The following is a 15,264-nucleotide window of genomic DNA, read 5'->3' as shown; positions in this document are numbered from 1 at the left end:
GCTCATATGGAGCCCCCAATTCTATCAGAGTTAGCCTCTCACTATGAACTTGCCAAATCAGACCTTAATTTCCCAATGTAGGTACACTAAACCTTAAATTGGGGGGAATATCTCAATTGTGGCAATAGTTATTTTTTTTCTAAATAAAATATTTTTTACCTCTCATTTGCAGAGACCTACGTTATGGGCTAATAAGAAAATTGGGTAGCTGTTCCTAGATGTATAGACAGTACAGTGGAAAGGTATTGCTATTTCCTTTCTTCTTAGCTTTGTATATCCATGCAGAAACTTAAACTCCAGAATGCTGTTTTTGATGGTGTATTAGTTTTCTATTGCTGCGATAAAAATTTACCACAGACTTTACGGCTTAAAACAATACAAATTTATTTTCTTCAGAAGTCTGGCGTGAATTCCATTGGACTGAAACCAAGGTGCCAGCAGACCTATTTCCATTTCTGTATATTCTATGGAAGAAACTATTTCCAACCTCTGGATATAGCCCTCTTCCCTAGCTTTTGGCCATCTTCTGTCTTCAAAGCTATGATGGCAGATAGAGTCCTCAGATTTAAGATTACTCCTGCCTCCACTTTCTTTATCTCATCATTCTTGGACCACTGCCAGAACAGATCTTCACTTTAAAGGACTCAAGTGATTCCTTTGAACCTACCTGGATAAACTAGACAACCTCCTCATCTCAAGGTCTATACCCTTGATAACATCTACAAAGTCTCTTTTGCCATGTAACATAATGTGTTTATAGGTTGCAGGGATTAGGATATGGGTATCTTTTTTTTTTTTTTTTTCCTTTGGCAGGGGACATCATTCTGTCTACCACATGAAAGTGAGACGTGGTATGTAAATTAGTATAATCTCTACAGTAATGCTTTATATTCAATCACTGCTCCAAACAGTATCTTTGGGTATAATATATTTTCATTTTTTTAAAGATCTATTTATTTATTTGACAGAGAGTGGATGGGGCAAAGGGCAAAGGGAGAGTAAAGAGAGAATCTTCTAGTAGATTCCCCACAGAGTGCAGAGCCCCATGTGGGGCTCAATCTCAGGGCTTCGAGATCATGACCTGATCCTAAAGCAGGAGTCAGAAGCTTAACTGACTGAGCCATACTGGTACCCCAGTATTTTTTATTTTTATATGTTTAGAGGCACTGAGCAAAAGAGAAAGATTTTGCCTTAGTTATTCAGATTTTACTAAATGACTGCCTTTAGGTATCATTTTTGAAATGGGAGCTATGCACATTAGTCTACCCACATGCCTAGCATGGGTTTCCCTCAACTTCAAATGTATCTAACATGGTAAAATACAAACTGACTCACCCTATTAACAAACACCAAGTCTGTGTACTTCCCTACACATTTTGGGCTGAAAAGAAAAAGAGGGAGAGAACATCATCTTAGAGTTTAAGAGGAGTATTTATCTACAAATCATTGAAAACAGAAGTCAGAGATAATTACTATGAAGGGTTAGTTGCCCTCAATAGGATTAAAGAAGATACAGTCTCTACGAAGAAATAAAATGACATAAAAATCAGATTGCAATGAAAAAGTAGAAGAATATGATTCTAAGACATGTTTATATACATGATGGTCTCCCTTGTGCATGTATATGCTGAATTGTATGATCTATCTTGTTCGTTTCACAGAGTTTGTAAATGACAGAAGTAGGACAGACATGAAGGGTGTGTAACATGCTATACATATCATAGATCTATTTTTTTTTTTTTGAGAGAGAGAGGACACACAGAGGTACAGCAAGGAGAGGGGGCAAAGGGAGAGGGGGAGAGAAAATCCTAAGCAGGCTCCATGCTCAGTGTGGAGCTCAACATAAGGCTTGATCTCATGACCCTGAGATCATGACCTGAGTCAAAATCAAGAGTAAAGCCACCCAGATGCCCCATAGATTTTCTATTTTTAAGACCTAAATATTTTGACTTAAGGAGTCTTTATTGAACACCCATCTAGCACAATAGCCTAATTTACTTAAGCACTCAGTAAATGTCTGTTGGATTATTAATTTAAAAAATTACAATGACCAATGATAGAATAAGAGGGAAACTTTTAGAAATATGTATTAAAACTTAGAATAGGCATTGCTGAAGCACCAAAGACATCACTTTTAATTATCCTTTTATGTTGAGATATACTTATTTTCCAAATGTTGAGGTGAATAGATCTTCATTTCCTACTCAATTATGTCTTGAAGGTGATCCAGGGTAGGCTTTCTGACCTTTCTCTCTGACCTTTAGAAAGATCCTCATTAAACAGAATCATTACTCTGCAAGTAAGAGGCTCCTTTCAGATCTAGCTATCAGCACGAATTTGAAACTTCTCCTAAAGGCTCTAAGCAGCCAGATGAAAGCTGTTAGGTGCATAAAAAACTTCTCTACTCCAAATAAGCTCTCATATTAGGATTTACTGGACCCATCCTTAATCCAGGTCTTCGTGTCCTCCTGATTAGCTTGCAGATAATAGTTGGGAAATGTTTGATAGAGGTTTGCAAAACAAATGGAAAGTCAAATCATTCCACTGCCTTGTCATCATGAAGTAAGAGTCACTATTACTGTATTTTCCTTCCCTAATCCATGCTTGCAATGCTGTGAGGGACAAGTCTAGGCTTGCTTGTGACTTCCTTTTCTGTGCCTCTCCTCCTCCTGCAGTGTTACTTCTTGCCTCTTGGTAGTTTCATGAGGGTGGGAGGAGATATGTTCTGCACATGAAAAGGAAGACAGATTGATAAATTTGTGAGCATATGCATAAGAAATGTCCAAATAGGGGCACCTGGGTGGCTCAGTTGGTTAAGTGTCTGCCTTCAGCTCAGATCAGGATCCCAGAGTCCTGGGATCGAGCCCCCTATTGGGATCCCAGCTCACAGGGAGTCTGCTTCTCCCTCTCACTCTGCTGTTTCTCCTGCTTATTCTTGTGTGTTTGCTCACTCTCTCTCTCTACCAAATAAATAAGTAAAATATTTTTAAAAAATATATACAAATACCTTAAAAGAAAAACTGAATAGTAGCATATAATAGTAAAGATATATCATTATCAAATGAATATTTAAGACAAAGACTAAAAAATGCTGATAAGGAACTTCAGGATAGAGTAGTCTGGGATGGTTTAAAAGGAGAATAATTTCAAGGATGAGTGTGATTTTGTGGGGAGCAGGGAGGGGGGAGGAGAAGAGCTATATATTTCCATTTAGTGGAGCTGACTAGAAAAAAATCTTTGATCTTGGAAGGTTTAATCTTGGGTACTCCAGCAAGCAGATTCTAGGATTAATATTTAAATATTCTGTACATAGCTAATAAACTCCAGCAGTTAGTCTACCCATCCCTCACAGGGCTAACCAGCAATACGGCCCCTTTCAGCTGTAAATTGGTTTATATGTATCTTTACCTGTATGTCCTCTCTACAGAGGGAATTTTTACTCCATTAAGTGGTGATCTCTGAAATGCCTCCCCATTGTGATAAAATTAGCAATGTGGTTGATGTGACTAGTATTTCAGCTTGAATTTCAGGGAACCATGATAATTTTCATTATTTCTGCTTCTCACAGCATGATCAACAGTAAACTTAAGATGTACTCAGTATTACAAAGGAGTAGTCCAAAGGGTTATACTGTGCATTTTATTTGTCATCTTTTACTCCTGTCATGAATCGAAACGGTTTTTCTTTCCCTTCCCTGTTTCCTTCTTTTACCATTTTCTTCCCCTTCTCTTCCCCTCTTTTTCTCCCTCCCTTTCCCCCTTCCTCCTCCTTCCATTCTTCTTCCCATCCCATTCCCCAGTCCTTTGCTTTCCTATTTTCTCAATAGTAAATAGCTGGTATAAACAGTCCAGATATCCTTCATTCTGTCAAAATGGTCCAAAGTCTAAAAAGCTGAAAAGCACTGTAGACTCAGTATACTACTATTACCATAAGCATCATCAAGATACTGTAATTTATTAGAAATATATATTTGATCATTCATATCAGCTCCCCAAACCCTTGGGATTCCCTGTGTGATAAGACCAATGGGAACATCTTTTGTTAGAATATTTAGTCTCTTGTCCTTAGTTACTGTAATCTCTTCAGAGTCACAAAAATGAAATGGGTGTCTTATGATTTATAACAAGCCCCCTTCCACTACAACTGTGTTTATGATAATGAAGTGACTTTTGGAAAGCCTCTAAGGATAGGGGCTGGTCCAGCACAGAAACTAATCATGTGATTAGAGGGTTGAAACTTTCAGTCTCAACTTTCCTTCATCTCTAGGAAAGAGAAGGGCTCAAGGTTGGGTTAATCACCAATAACTACTGATTTGACCAACCATGCCTGTGTAATGAAGCCTCCATAAAACCCCAAAAGAATGACATTGGGAGGGCTTCCAGAATGGTGAATGGTGAGATGTGTTGAGGAGTGGTGTGCTCCAGGAGGGCATGGAAGCCTCACAAAACCCTTCCACATACCTTGCCCTATGCATCCTTCTATCTGGCTGCTTTTGAGTTATACCCTTCCAAAATAAACCAGTAATCTGGCAAGTAAAATGTTTCTGAGTTCTGGGAATCCTCTCTCTTATCTTTTTGATAACAGGTGTGAAACATTCTGGATTGTGATTTGCATTTATCAGTGAGGTGGAGCACATTTTTATATTCCTATTGGTCTTCTATATGTCTTCTCTGGAAAAATGTCTATTCAGATCCTCTGCTCATTTTTTAACCAGATTTTTAAATTGTTGTTATTATTTATATATTTTGGATATCAATCCCTTATCAGATATAAGACTTGCAAATATTTTTTCCCATTCAGTAAGTTGTCTTTTCATTATGTTGATCATTTGGTTTGCTTTGCCAGAGCTTTATTCTTTTCTTTTTTAAACTTAAAAAAATATATATATATCTTATTTATTTATTCATGAGAGACACAGAGAAAGAGAGACAGAGACATAGGCGGAGGGAGAAGCAAGCTCCATTCAGGAAGCTTGATGTGGGGCTTGATCCTGGGACTCCGGGATCATGCCCTGAGCCAAAGGCAGTCGCTCAACTGCTGAGCTACCCAGGCATCTTAAGCTTTTTTCTTAATACAGTCCCACTCATTTATTTTGCTTCTGTTGATTTCACTTTTGGTGTCAAATTAAAAAAATCATTGCCAAGACCAATACCAAATTACTTACCACCTAGGTTTTCTTCTCAGAACTATATAGATTCAGGTCTTATGTTGAAGTTTTTAATACAACTCCAGTTGTTGTATACGGTAGGTCCAGTTTCATTTTTGTTGTTGTTGTGGCTGTCCAGTTTTTCAACAACATTTAATGAAAAGAGTGTACTTCCCCCATGGTATATTCTTGATTCTTGATTAATTCACCATAAATGTGTGGATTTATTTCTGGGCTATTTTGTTCCAGTATCTATGTGTCCATTTTTATGTCAATACCATACTGTTTTGATTACTATAGCTCCATAATGTAGTTTGAAATCAGGAAGCATGATGCCTCCAGCTTTGTTCTCTTTCTCAAGATTTCTTTCACTATTTGGGGTCTTTTTAAATTCTATACAAATTTTAGTATTGTTTGTTCTATTTCTATGACAAATGCCATTGGTATTTTGATAGGGACTGTACTGAACCTACACATTGTTTTAGGTAGTATAGACAATTTAACAGTATTTTTCCACCCATGAGCATAGAATATCTTTTTATTCATTAGTGTCTTCCTCATTTATTTCCATCAAGTTCTTATACTCTTCAGTCTTTTACCTCCTTGGTTAAATCATTCCTAGGTGTTTTATTCTTGATGCAATCGTAAGTGAGATTATTTTCTTAATTTCTCTGACTGTTCATTATTAGTGTATAGGAACACAACTGATATATATTTGTATATTGATTTTGTGTCTTATAACCTTACTGAATTTGTTGATTAGTTCTAAAAGTTTTTTGTTTGGGTTTTTTGTTTGTTTGTTTGTTTTACGGTGGGGCCTTTAGGATTTTCTACACATAATATGTCATCTGCAAATAGTGACAGTTTTACTTCTTTCTGATTTAGATGACTTTTACTTCTTACCTAATTACTTTGGACTTCCAATATACTGTGTTGAATAAAAGTGGTGCAAGTGGGCAACGAAGTATTCACTTTGTTGAGGGATTTTATCATGAATGGTTGATTTTTAAATGCTTTTTCTACATCTACTGAGATGATCATATGATTTTTATCCTTCATTGTTAAACTGATATAACACATTGATTTGTAGATTTTTCTTTTTTGATTTGTAGATGTTAAAACATCCTTAACCCTGGAGTAAATCCCACTTGATCATATATGATCCTTTTAATGTATCATTAAATTTGGTTTGCTAATATTTTGTTGAGGATTTCTACATTAGTGTTCATCCGGGATAACTGGCCTTTAATTTCCTTGTGGCAATCTTGCCTGGTTTTGGTATCAGACTAATGCTGGCCTTGTAAAATGACTTTGAGAAACTACCCACCTCTTCACTTTTTTACAAAAGTTTGAAGAAGACTGGTATTCTTATTTAAACATTTTGTAGAAGTCCCCAGTAAAGCTCTGTGGTATTGGACTTTTGTTTGTTGAGAGGTTTTTGATTTCTGATTCAATATGCTTACTAATTAATTCACCGTCTTGGTAGATTGCATGCTTTTGGAATTTATTTCTTCCAGGTTATCAAATTTGTTGGCATATAATTATTAATGGTAGTTTTAGGAGATCCTTTGTATTTTTGTGGTATCAGTTGTATTTTCTCTTTCATTTCTGACTTTGATTTTTTTTTTTTTTTTGGTGAGCCTAGATAAGAGTTTGCCAATTTTTTAAAAATCTTTTCAAAGAACCAGTTCTTAGGTTTCAATTGCATTTTTAGTCTTTTTTTTTTTTCATTAATCTCCACTTACATCTTTATTTCCTTCCTTATACCAACTTTGGGCTTTGTTTGTTCTTCATTTTCTAGTTTCTTGAGGTATAAAGTTAGAGATTTTTCTTGTTTCTTGAAGTAGTCATTTAAAACTGTAAACTTCCCTCTTATAAGTTTTATTTATATTTTCATTTGTTACAAGGTATTCTGAACCCTTCTTTGATTATTTCTTTGATCCATGTAGTATATTTCTTAATCTCCTATATTTGCGATGTTTTCAGTTTTCTTCTTGTAATTTATTTCTAGCCTTATAACCCTGTGGTCAGAGAAGATGCTTGATAGGATTTCAGTCTTCTTAAATGTTTTAAGACTTGCTTTGTGGTCTAACATATGATCTGTCATGGTGAGTGTTCTATGTGCACTTGAAGAAATATAGATTCTGCTCCTTTTGGATGAAATGTTCCATACATATGTGTTAAGTCCATCTGGTTAATGTGCCATTCAAGGCCCATGTTTCCTTATTAATTTTCTGTCTGGATGATCTCTCCATTGATGATGGTGGGGTATTAAAACCCCTACTATTATTGTACTGCTGTCTATCCCTTCAGTGAATATTTACTTTGTAAATTTAAGTATTTCTGTGTTGGGTACATAAATATTTACAAAAGTTTTCCTCTTGCTGGGTTGACCCTTTTATCATGTCATCTGATCACTGAAATCATGAGAATGGAAGAACTGAACTTAAGACAATCCATAAAGTTAAAAGATTGGTGAGTTAAGTCTGAAACCACAGAGAGCATAAACATTTAAGGTAGAAAATGTATATGATGTAGACCTAGGGGAAATGATCAGAGTAGCATGGGAAGAAGACAGCAAGATATCATGGAAAACAAGGGAAGAAAGAACATCAGTTAGGTAAGAACTAAATAATTTTCACTGGATTTGGGTATGAACATTGCAATATTTAATTTAGAGCATTTCCAATCAAAGGTTGAAGACACAAAACAGATTTCACTTGTGATCAAAAAATGAAAACTTATATTCAGTACCATGTTTTTAAGAATTTTGTGAGTAGAAGAGGCAGGCTGCTAAGGGTAACTGGAAGCTGGTAATAATAAGACCAGTTTATAGAAAGAGGGATCAGAAGTTGAAAGAATGAGTTTAAATAATCAGAAAGCTCTATACCTGTATCATATTTTTTTTAAAAAAGCTTTCATAGGATTTAATTTTACATCCTTGAAAATTTTATGTTATTGAAAATAATTCCCACTTTCCTGACTTAACTCCAAGTGAGATGTTGCAGATTTTAATGCAGCAAAAAAATTATTACTTGAGTTATGGCTGGTTCCTGCTTATGAGACCTCTGTACCTTTTGTGCTTCTCTATATGTTCTGGCTGACTACAAGTATAGAGTTAAATAGGCGTCAAATAATAGAAAGTACGTTAACTCTGACTATTAATATATATTATTTCTTCTTTGGGTCATATAAATATCTAATATTAAGTTAGAAGCCATCCTGAGCTCTGCTCTTACTTTAGACTCTTGTGTTCAATTCTAAGATATCTTACTAGTTCTATTTCTCTGTCAGAATTTCTCCAATAAAAAAAAATTGATGGCTTTTTTTAAGGTAGGTAATTACTTTGTGTCTGTGCCTAATTGTGCATAATCACCTGAACAATGGAATATCTTACAGAGCTTATATTAACATAAATAGACAAATTATAACAACAAAGTTACAAATGACTTTGAAAATATTTTGATCCAATTAAATATGAGGATCAAAATCAAGAGGTCAGTGTACATCAAGAATTATATTGAATAATGGGATGAGTGTTAGAATCAATATATTAGCCAATATTTGAAATGAAAAGGGAATGCACAATTCATCATTCCCTAGTTATAATTCAGTCAATCAACTCAATGCTGCCCTGTAGAGAATCTTACCCTTCCTTTGACATTTTTAATGTTAAATACTGCCTATTTGGAATAAATTTGATTTAGGTAACCTTTCATGGAGCACAAGTATATGGGATGCCATAAATGTCAAGGAAAGAATAACCCCTTGTCTCTTCACAAAGACCTAACAGAGAATAAAGCTGTTTTTGGTACATATTAGTCATCAGACAATCTGTTTTCAGAAGCATCAACAGCAAAAAGCATCATTAAGAAAAGCTATAAAAGTGGAAATTAAAATGAACCAGTAATAGTGAGAATCATATTCAGACAGGGCAGAAATATCATTTTAACCAGCTCTGTATCCCCAACAATGTCTTGAAAATTCTAGGCATTTAATAAGTGTATACTGAATGAATGGAATTTTGAATTAATTGCAGGTGTACCTGTCTCTTCCTCCCCCTGCCTCCCACCAGGAATATATTTCACATCATGATCACGAAACCTAAATTATAGGTAATCAGGAAATACAATGAATAGTTCTTAACTCAGTTTCCCAACACTATTTTAATAATGTTAAAATTGGTTAGCAAATATGAGCATTTTTCAAACACACTGTTATGGACTGAATGTGTTTCCCCTAAATTCATATGGCAAAACCCTACCACCATTAGGCATTAGGAGACTGCGCCTTGGGCAGTAATCAGTATTAGATAAAATCATGAGGGTGGAGCCTCATTAAATGGAATTAGTGCCCTTATAAGAGTCATGAGACAGCCTGCTTGCTTCCTTTCTCTGTTCTCTGGCTTGTTGAGATACAACTGGCAGTCTATAGACTGAAATTGGGCCCTCACAAGAATTTGACCATTCTGGCAACCTGAAATCAGACTTTTCAGCCTCCAGAACTCTAAGAAATAAATGCTTGTTGTTTACAAGCAACACAGTCTATATTATGTCTGTTACAGCAGTCTAAATATTAGACTTAATTAAGCCAAATTAGTCCTTATTTGGCTTCTTAAGGTATTTTACATGATACATATATAGAGAAGGCAGAGACAAGGTCATTAAATTTTTCATAATAGTTATAACCAAACTGAGTCAAAACCACTGTGCCTGTAAATCAAAGATACCAGTTAGGAATAAACAAAAAAATAATTTGATCTAATTTTTCACATATATATAGGTTTTTACTCATTTTTAATGATCATTATGCATTATACATATGATGGAGCTATTTGAAAGAGTAAAGATAATCATACTCGATTCAACTCATTTGCATTGCTTGAGATTGATAAACTGATTTTTTTTTTTTTTTTTTTTTTGGAAGCATGGACTGGATTCTAGTTAAAGCTGGAAGATCCTGAACCCACCCCTCCTATGGACACACAAATCTACAACTACATATGGAATCATTTCCTCTAAAAAAAGGACAGAAAGGAAGGAACCAAAAACTAGTTGAGTGATTCCTACACACACACTGAAGTGGGCTGAGAATCTCTCCATAGGCCCTACCCCTGGTGCAGTGACCCACAATGAGAAGAAAACAAAACCTGAGCTACTCTCCAAGGAGTGAAAGGTCTGAGCCCCACATTAGGTACCTCAACCTTTAAGACCTCCAATTAAAAGTCCCCAAAACATCCAGCTTTGAAAACCAATGGGGCTCATGTCCACAGACTCGCAAGACCTGTCATCAGCAGAGAAATGGTTCTTAAAGGCTGGAATGCTCAGACTCACTCTCCCCAGACCCAGAGCAGAGGCAGCAGCGTATTGAGAGGGGCCCAGACCTTAACCCTCTCTCACATAGTGTTTAAGTACATCAAGGGGCCTATCCAGGTGTTCTCTGGGGATGATGGCTGGTGAGCAACATCTTTGCACTCTCCCTCTGCTTCACTCCAGCTCACTGGTATCTCCTGGAAGGGAGCTGCTACCCTTTGTGCTACCCAAAGCCCTTTGTGGCTGCCACCAGGGGATACCTCTAGATTGTCTCAGGCCAATAGAGCCTATGCTCATGGATCCCACAGGACTGTAATCAACAGAGAAAATTCTTAACTGGCCACCACCCCCAGGGCACAATAAGAGGCAACAGAGTAAGGTACCCAGTTTTACTGTGAAAAAGGCCTATTAACCTACCTTCATTGCTGTGGCCGGAGGGCAGACTTTAATCAAAGATACATCTAAGCAACTGACTGTAATCCTCTCTCGAGACCTCAGAGGGCGGGCACTATCTTCACACTCTCCATCTGCTGGGTCCTAGAGCACCAGTATCCCTTGGAAAGGGGTTTTACACACGTCTGGTGCCCTGGTTTTCTGAAGCTAAACATAACCTTTATTACAGGGGAAGGTGAAAAACTCATATACCAAAGCCAATTTGGGGAAAAATTAGGCAATTAGTAATTTCTCTATTTGAGTTAATTAGGAGAAAATCCTTACCGTAGCAACTTCTTCCATTTCAAAATCTGACCTACAAAGCTCTTAAAATAACCTCAGTAACTCCTCTATATCATTTTTCATTTCTACACTTGCCATTACATACAGATGATATTTGAGAAACGCCCGCTAGTTATACACAAATATTCTGGCAGTTTTCAGTCTGTTATAATTGCACCATCTAATGAAGAACCTAGAAGTGATCGCAAATGTTAGAGAAAAAACTCCATTATATAAATTTCACCACTTGATATCAGAGGTAGACTGTTATACCATCTTTCTGGAAATCCTGGCAAACAATATGAAGATATCTGAGCTTGAAAGCGTAATAGATGTGAGAGAACAAAAGTTAATGACACTAAGCATTAATATAAAAGTCAAAAGTGTGTGGATGAGAAGAGCTGAGAAAGAGAAGTGCTAGGTTCCATATGATCCATCTGATTTTTGTCAGTGTTGATCAGAATAAAAAAGAAGGAAAGGGTAGGTAGTCTTACAGTGGTGGGACAATTACTGATACAGTGATTAAACCACAATTAGCTTAAAAAAAAAAAACTGGGCAAACCAATGGCTATAGAATCCCTTAGCTCTGAAATCAGAAGGTTGAACTTGATCGGTGTTTCTTAGACAGAGGTCATATGAGAATCTCCTGTAGAGTGTGTCAGTAATATGCATGCTGGCATGCCAACCGGTCTCCTTGGAACACCCAAGTCAAATAATCGCCTACTAAGATTCACTTTTTCCCTGGCAAGCATCTCAGGTAATGAGATTAGGAGTATGAGGAAATTACTTTCTTATGGAAAGAAATCAAAATGATTCTGAAAATACCAAATTTTCTTATCAAGCCTTAGGTTTCATTTGAAATACTTAAAGCAGCAGAAAGGAGCCGGCCTGAGGCACTGAACAGAGCAAGAACTATCCAAGGCCCGATCTGATTTTAGCCTAAAGGTTGATGGTGTCCCTTCATTATGAAAAACAAAGGTAAAATTAAAATCCACAACAAGTGGAAGAGAATAAATTTCAAACTGAGGAAAACACTAACCTTGTAACCTTTCTGGACTTCAATTTCCTCCTATTTAAGAGCATTGATAGACTAAGCAGCCTTAAATTTCACTTCCAATTCTAAAAATCTGTTAGACCAAATGTTACACTTATTTAAATACCATTCTTTATCACATTTAACTATATCTTATAGTAAAGAATAAAATTATTTTAGTGCTTTTTTTTTTATTTTTTTTTTTAGTAGGAATGATGTCTTTGACATGGCTTTCTTGGCCATGTTTGGAGCAAACCTAACCATATAACAAGTCTCTATCTACCCGGGGCAGCTGCAGGCTGGTGTCTGAAAACAAGCAGCCCGTGTTGGGCCTGCTTTGTAAATTCAGTCCTTTTAAATGACAACTGGCACAAATTACTTTCAAAATTTGAGAAAAAGTTATAAGCAATCCTCTTTTGTTTCCTAACTTACTGAACTTTGAAAACTAACAAGCTTTCTTTCAATTACGCTTTTCCAACATAAGCATGCCAAGCTCACTTGAGAATAAAATCTTCCACTTATCTGAGGAATAGTTCAAGCATAAACACCTGTCACGTAAACCTCTTCTACCAAAAAAAAAAAAAAAAGTCAATATGTATCTCTCTAGTTGTGGAGGGATTTACAGAACAGATTTTCATTTTCTCCTTGCGTTTTGCTTTATCTTGAGCTTCAGAATGCATCTTCCTTTTATAAATTCAACCTTGTACAACTGAATGATTCAGAAAAGCTAAAACAATTTTGCTAAAGAACAGAAAATGAGAAAAAGTGAGAGGGGTAGGGGTATGGTGTCTCTTACTCTGTTCTTCCAGTTGAGGTGTCCAATTTAGAAATCCCATAAACTCCTCCATTTCCAAAGCTGGATGTCTGTTTGAATCATTAAGCACACCACACACACACACACACACACACACAGTACATATTCTCCACTAATAATGACAAATTTACTTCTGGAGAGGTACAGAATTAGAGTTCTCTAACATCCATGTGATTTCTAATACACAAAATAGTTAATGATTGTATTTTGTTCAGTGTTGCTCACACCATGCATTCTGCGTATACATCGCAAAACATTTAACTAAACATTGATGTTGATACCCCTCGACAAAACTTTCAACATCTAATTCCAACCACTCTTCTAGACAGTGGTGAAGATATAAGCCATTCTCTGCCCTAGAGAAAGTTAGAATAATCAGAATGATCAAACAGCCATAAAAAAAAAAAAAACTCCATGGCAAGATGAAGCCTAAAAAATGTTATACTGGAATAATAAAGCGGTTTTCATAAGGTAGTAGTTCTTTCCCAACCATAGGAGACAAGAGAGATTAATAAACACTCTGGACAGAGAAATCTGTCAAGTAATCAAGAGTTTAAAAAGGCAATAATAGAAACTTCAAATTCATTAAGACAATAAAGAAGCACACTAAAGCATTTGTCACACCTTCTAAGTAATTAATAACGGGTAATATATTTTTTTCCAGGTTGATAGGTTTCAGAATCTTAAATTTTAATAAAATGACTGTTATGATATTGTTTTCCCCCTTTTTTCATTTTTTTTTAATTTGAGCTAGGCAGCTATTACTTTTTGATTTTGAAGACCTAAGACTCTGTCCTCTCCTGTCCGGCTCTTGCCACCACCATCCACTGAGACACCACTCAGCTTTTTTTTTTTTGGTTCTTGCAGATATGAGACCCTAAAGGAAAGTTCTACAGTGTCAGTTGAGTTTTCCTGGCTCTCCTTCTCCCTTCCCTAGTTTTCACGTCAAAGATTGTGCTTGTGTGGTTTGGCATAGGGTATAGTGAGTCTGCCACCACTACAAAAAGAGCACAGCTTGAAATCCACTCGTCTCAAGATGAGATGCATATGGAATAGACTTGAATCACCCCCAGGTAATGTGACCTCTCATGAGAAAAGTCTCTGTGGCTATAAGCTTCTGTGTTCACGTAACATGGTTATAGAGAGCCATTAATGCATGCTTTAAGTCAGACAGTGGGCGGCTCTTTTTTCCTAAAGACATATTTTCATGCTTGCTTAGCTCAGCTGATGTACATTAGCTAAAATTACAGATGTTTGTGCTTCAAAATTTGCTGAAACTGAGTAATGACTTGAAGGTACTTGTTAATTATACCATTAACTCCCAAACTTGACGTGCCATTCAACCTACTGACTGAGGGGTGGAGCCGATGAAAGTGAAGTGGACAGTAAATACTGTGTAAAAGGACTATTATAGCCAAAAATTTCCAGCATAATGACATTCACAGAAGGCATTTTCAATTGCTAAGTTTATACCTGTCTACACCCATGTGAATACATGGAGAGATGCTGGACTGTTTTTGCCACTGATGATGGATTGACTAATTATTAACAGATGAGAAGCAGAACAACTATTAGCTTATGAAAAGTTTTTCTTATTTTGTACTGCACATTATTCATAATAATAGTTACAAGACAAATTACTTTTTTTTTTCTTTTTCTAAATGAGCTCTGCAGATAATCTCCAGATTAAATTTTAAGCAATGATATATGGTTTCACATAAACACCAAGTTACATAAGAATATAGATGGGACATTTAATAGACCAGCTACAGATGGGTGTTCCCACATGCCTAGAGTAGAATATTGACAAACCTTTACTACTGAGAGATGAAAGTGTGCAAAGAGGCAGGCAAGGGGTTACCAGAGATGCTTTTTGCTTTAAGGGGACAAAACACTGGGTATGTTCTTTTTTTTTTTTTTTTTTTTTTTTTTTTTTTAGTTTTATTTATTTATTTTTTTTTTGTTTTTTTTTGTTTTTTTTTTTTATTGGTGTTCAATTTACTAACATACAGAATAACACCCAGTGCCCGTCACCCATTCACTCCCACCCCCCGCCCTCCTCCCCTTCTACCACCCCTAGTTCGTTTCCCAGAGTTAGCAGTCTTTACGTTCTGTCTCCCTTTCTGATATTTCCCACACATTTCTTCTCCCTTCCCTTATTTTCCCTTTCACTATTATTTATATTCCCCAAATGAATGAGAACATATAATGTTTGTCCTTCTCCGACTGACTTACTTCACTCAGC

The 15,264-nt window shown here is 36.2% G+C and overlaps 1 protein-coding gene and 1 long non-coding RNA gene across 8 annotated transcripts in view; one reads left to right on the top strand and one right to left on the bottom strand.

The window, feature by feature from the left end:
* Nucleotides 1-12,262, top strand: part of LOC144285050 (uncharacterized) — a 67,514-nt gene extending 55,252 nt beyond the window's left edge. Inside the window, exons 3-4 of one of the 2 annotated variants that reach the window (XR_013353453.1) lie at nt 10,073-10,321; nt 12,015-12,262. This is a non-coding gene — a long non-coding RNA (uncharacterized LOC144285050). Of the gene's footprint in view, nt 1-10,072; nt 11,655-12,014 lie in introns of those variants that run through there. The other variant, XR_013353452.1, reaches the window with a different exon arrangement.
* The window catches only part of CNTNAP2 (contactin associated protein 2), a 1,978,697-nt gene that overhangs the window by 1,029,751 nt on the left and 933,682 nt on the right, over nt 1-15,264 (bottom strand). The window lies entirely within an intron of this gene.

This window comes from Canis aureus, chromosome 15 (genome assembly GCF_053574225.1).
Source record: "Canis aureus isolate CA01 chromosome 15, VMU_Caureus_v.1.0, whole genome shotgun sequence".
Taxonomy (NCBI): domain Eukaryota; kingdom Metazoa; phylum Chordata; class Mammalia; order Carnivora; family Canidae; genus Canis; species Canis aureus.
Note: the sequence above shows the minus strand (reverse complement) of the source record. Positions and strands in the feature narration are given on the sequence as shown.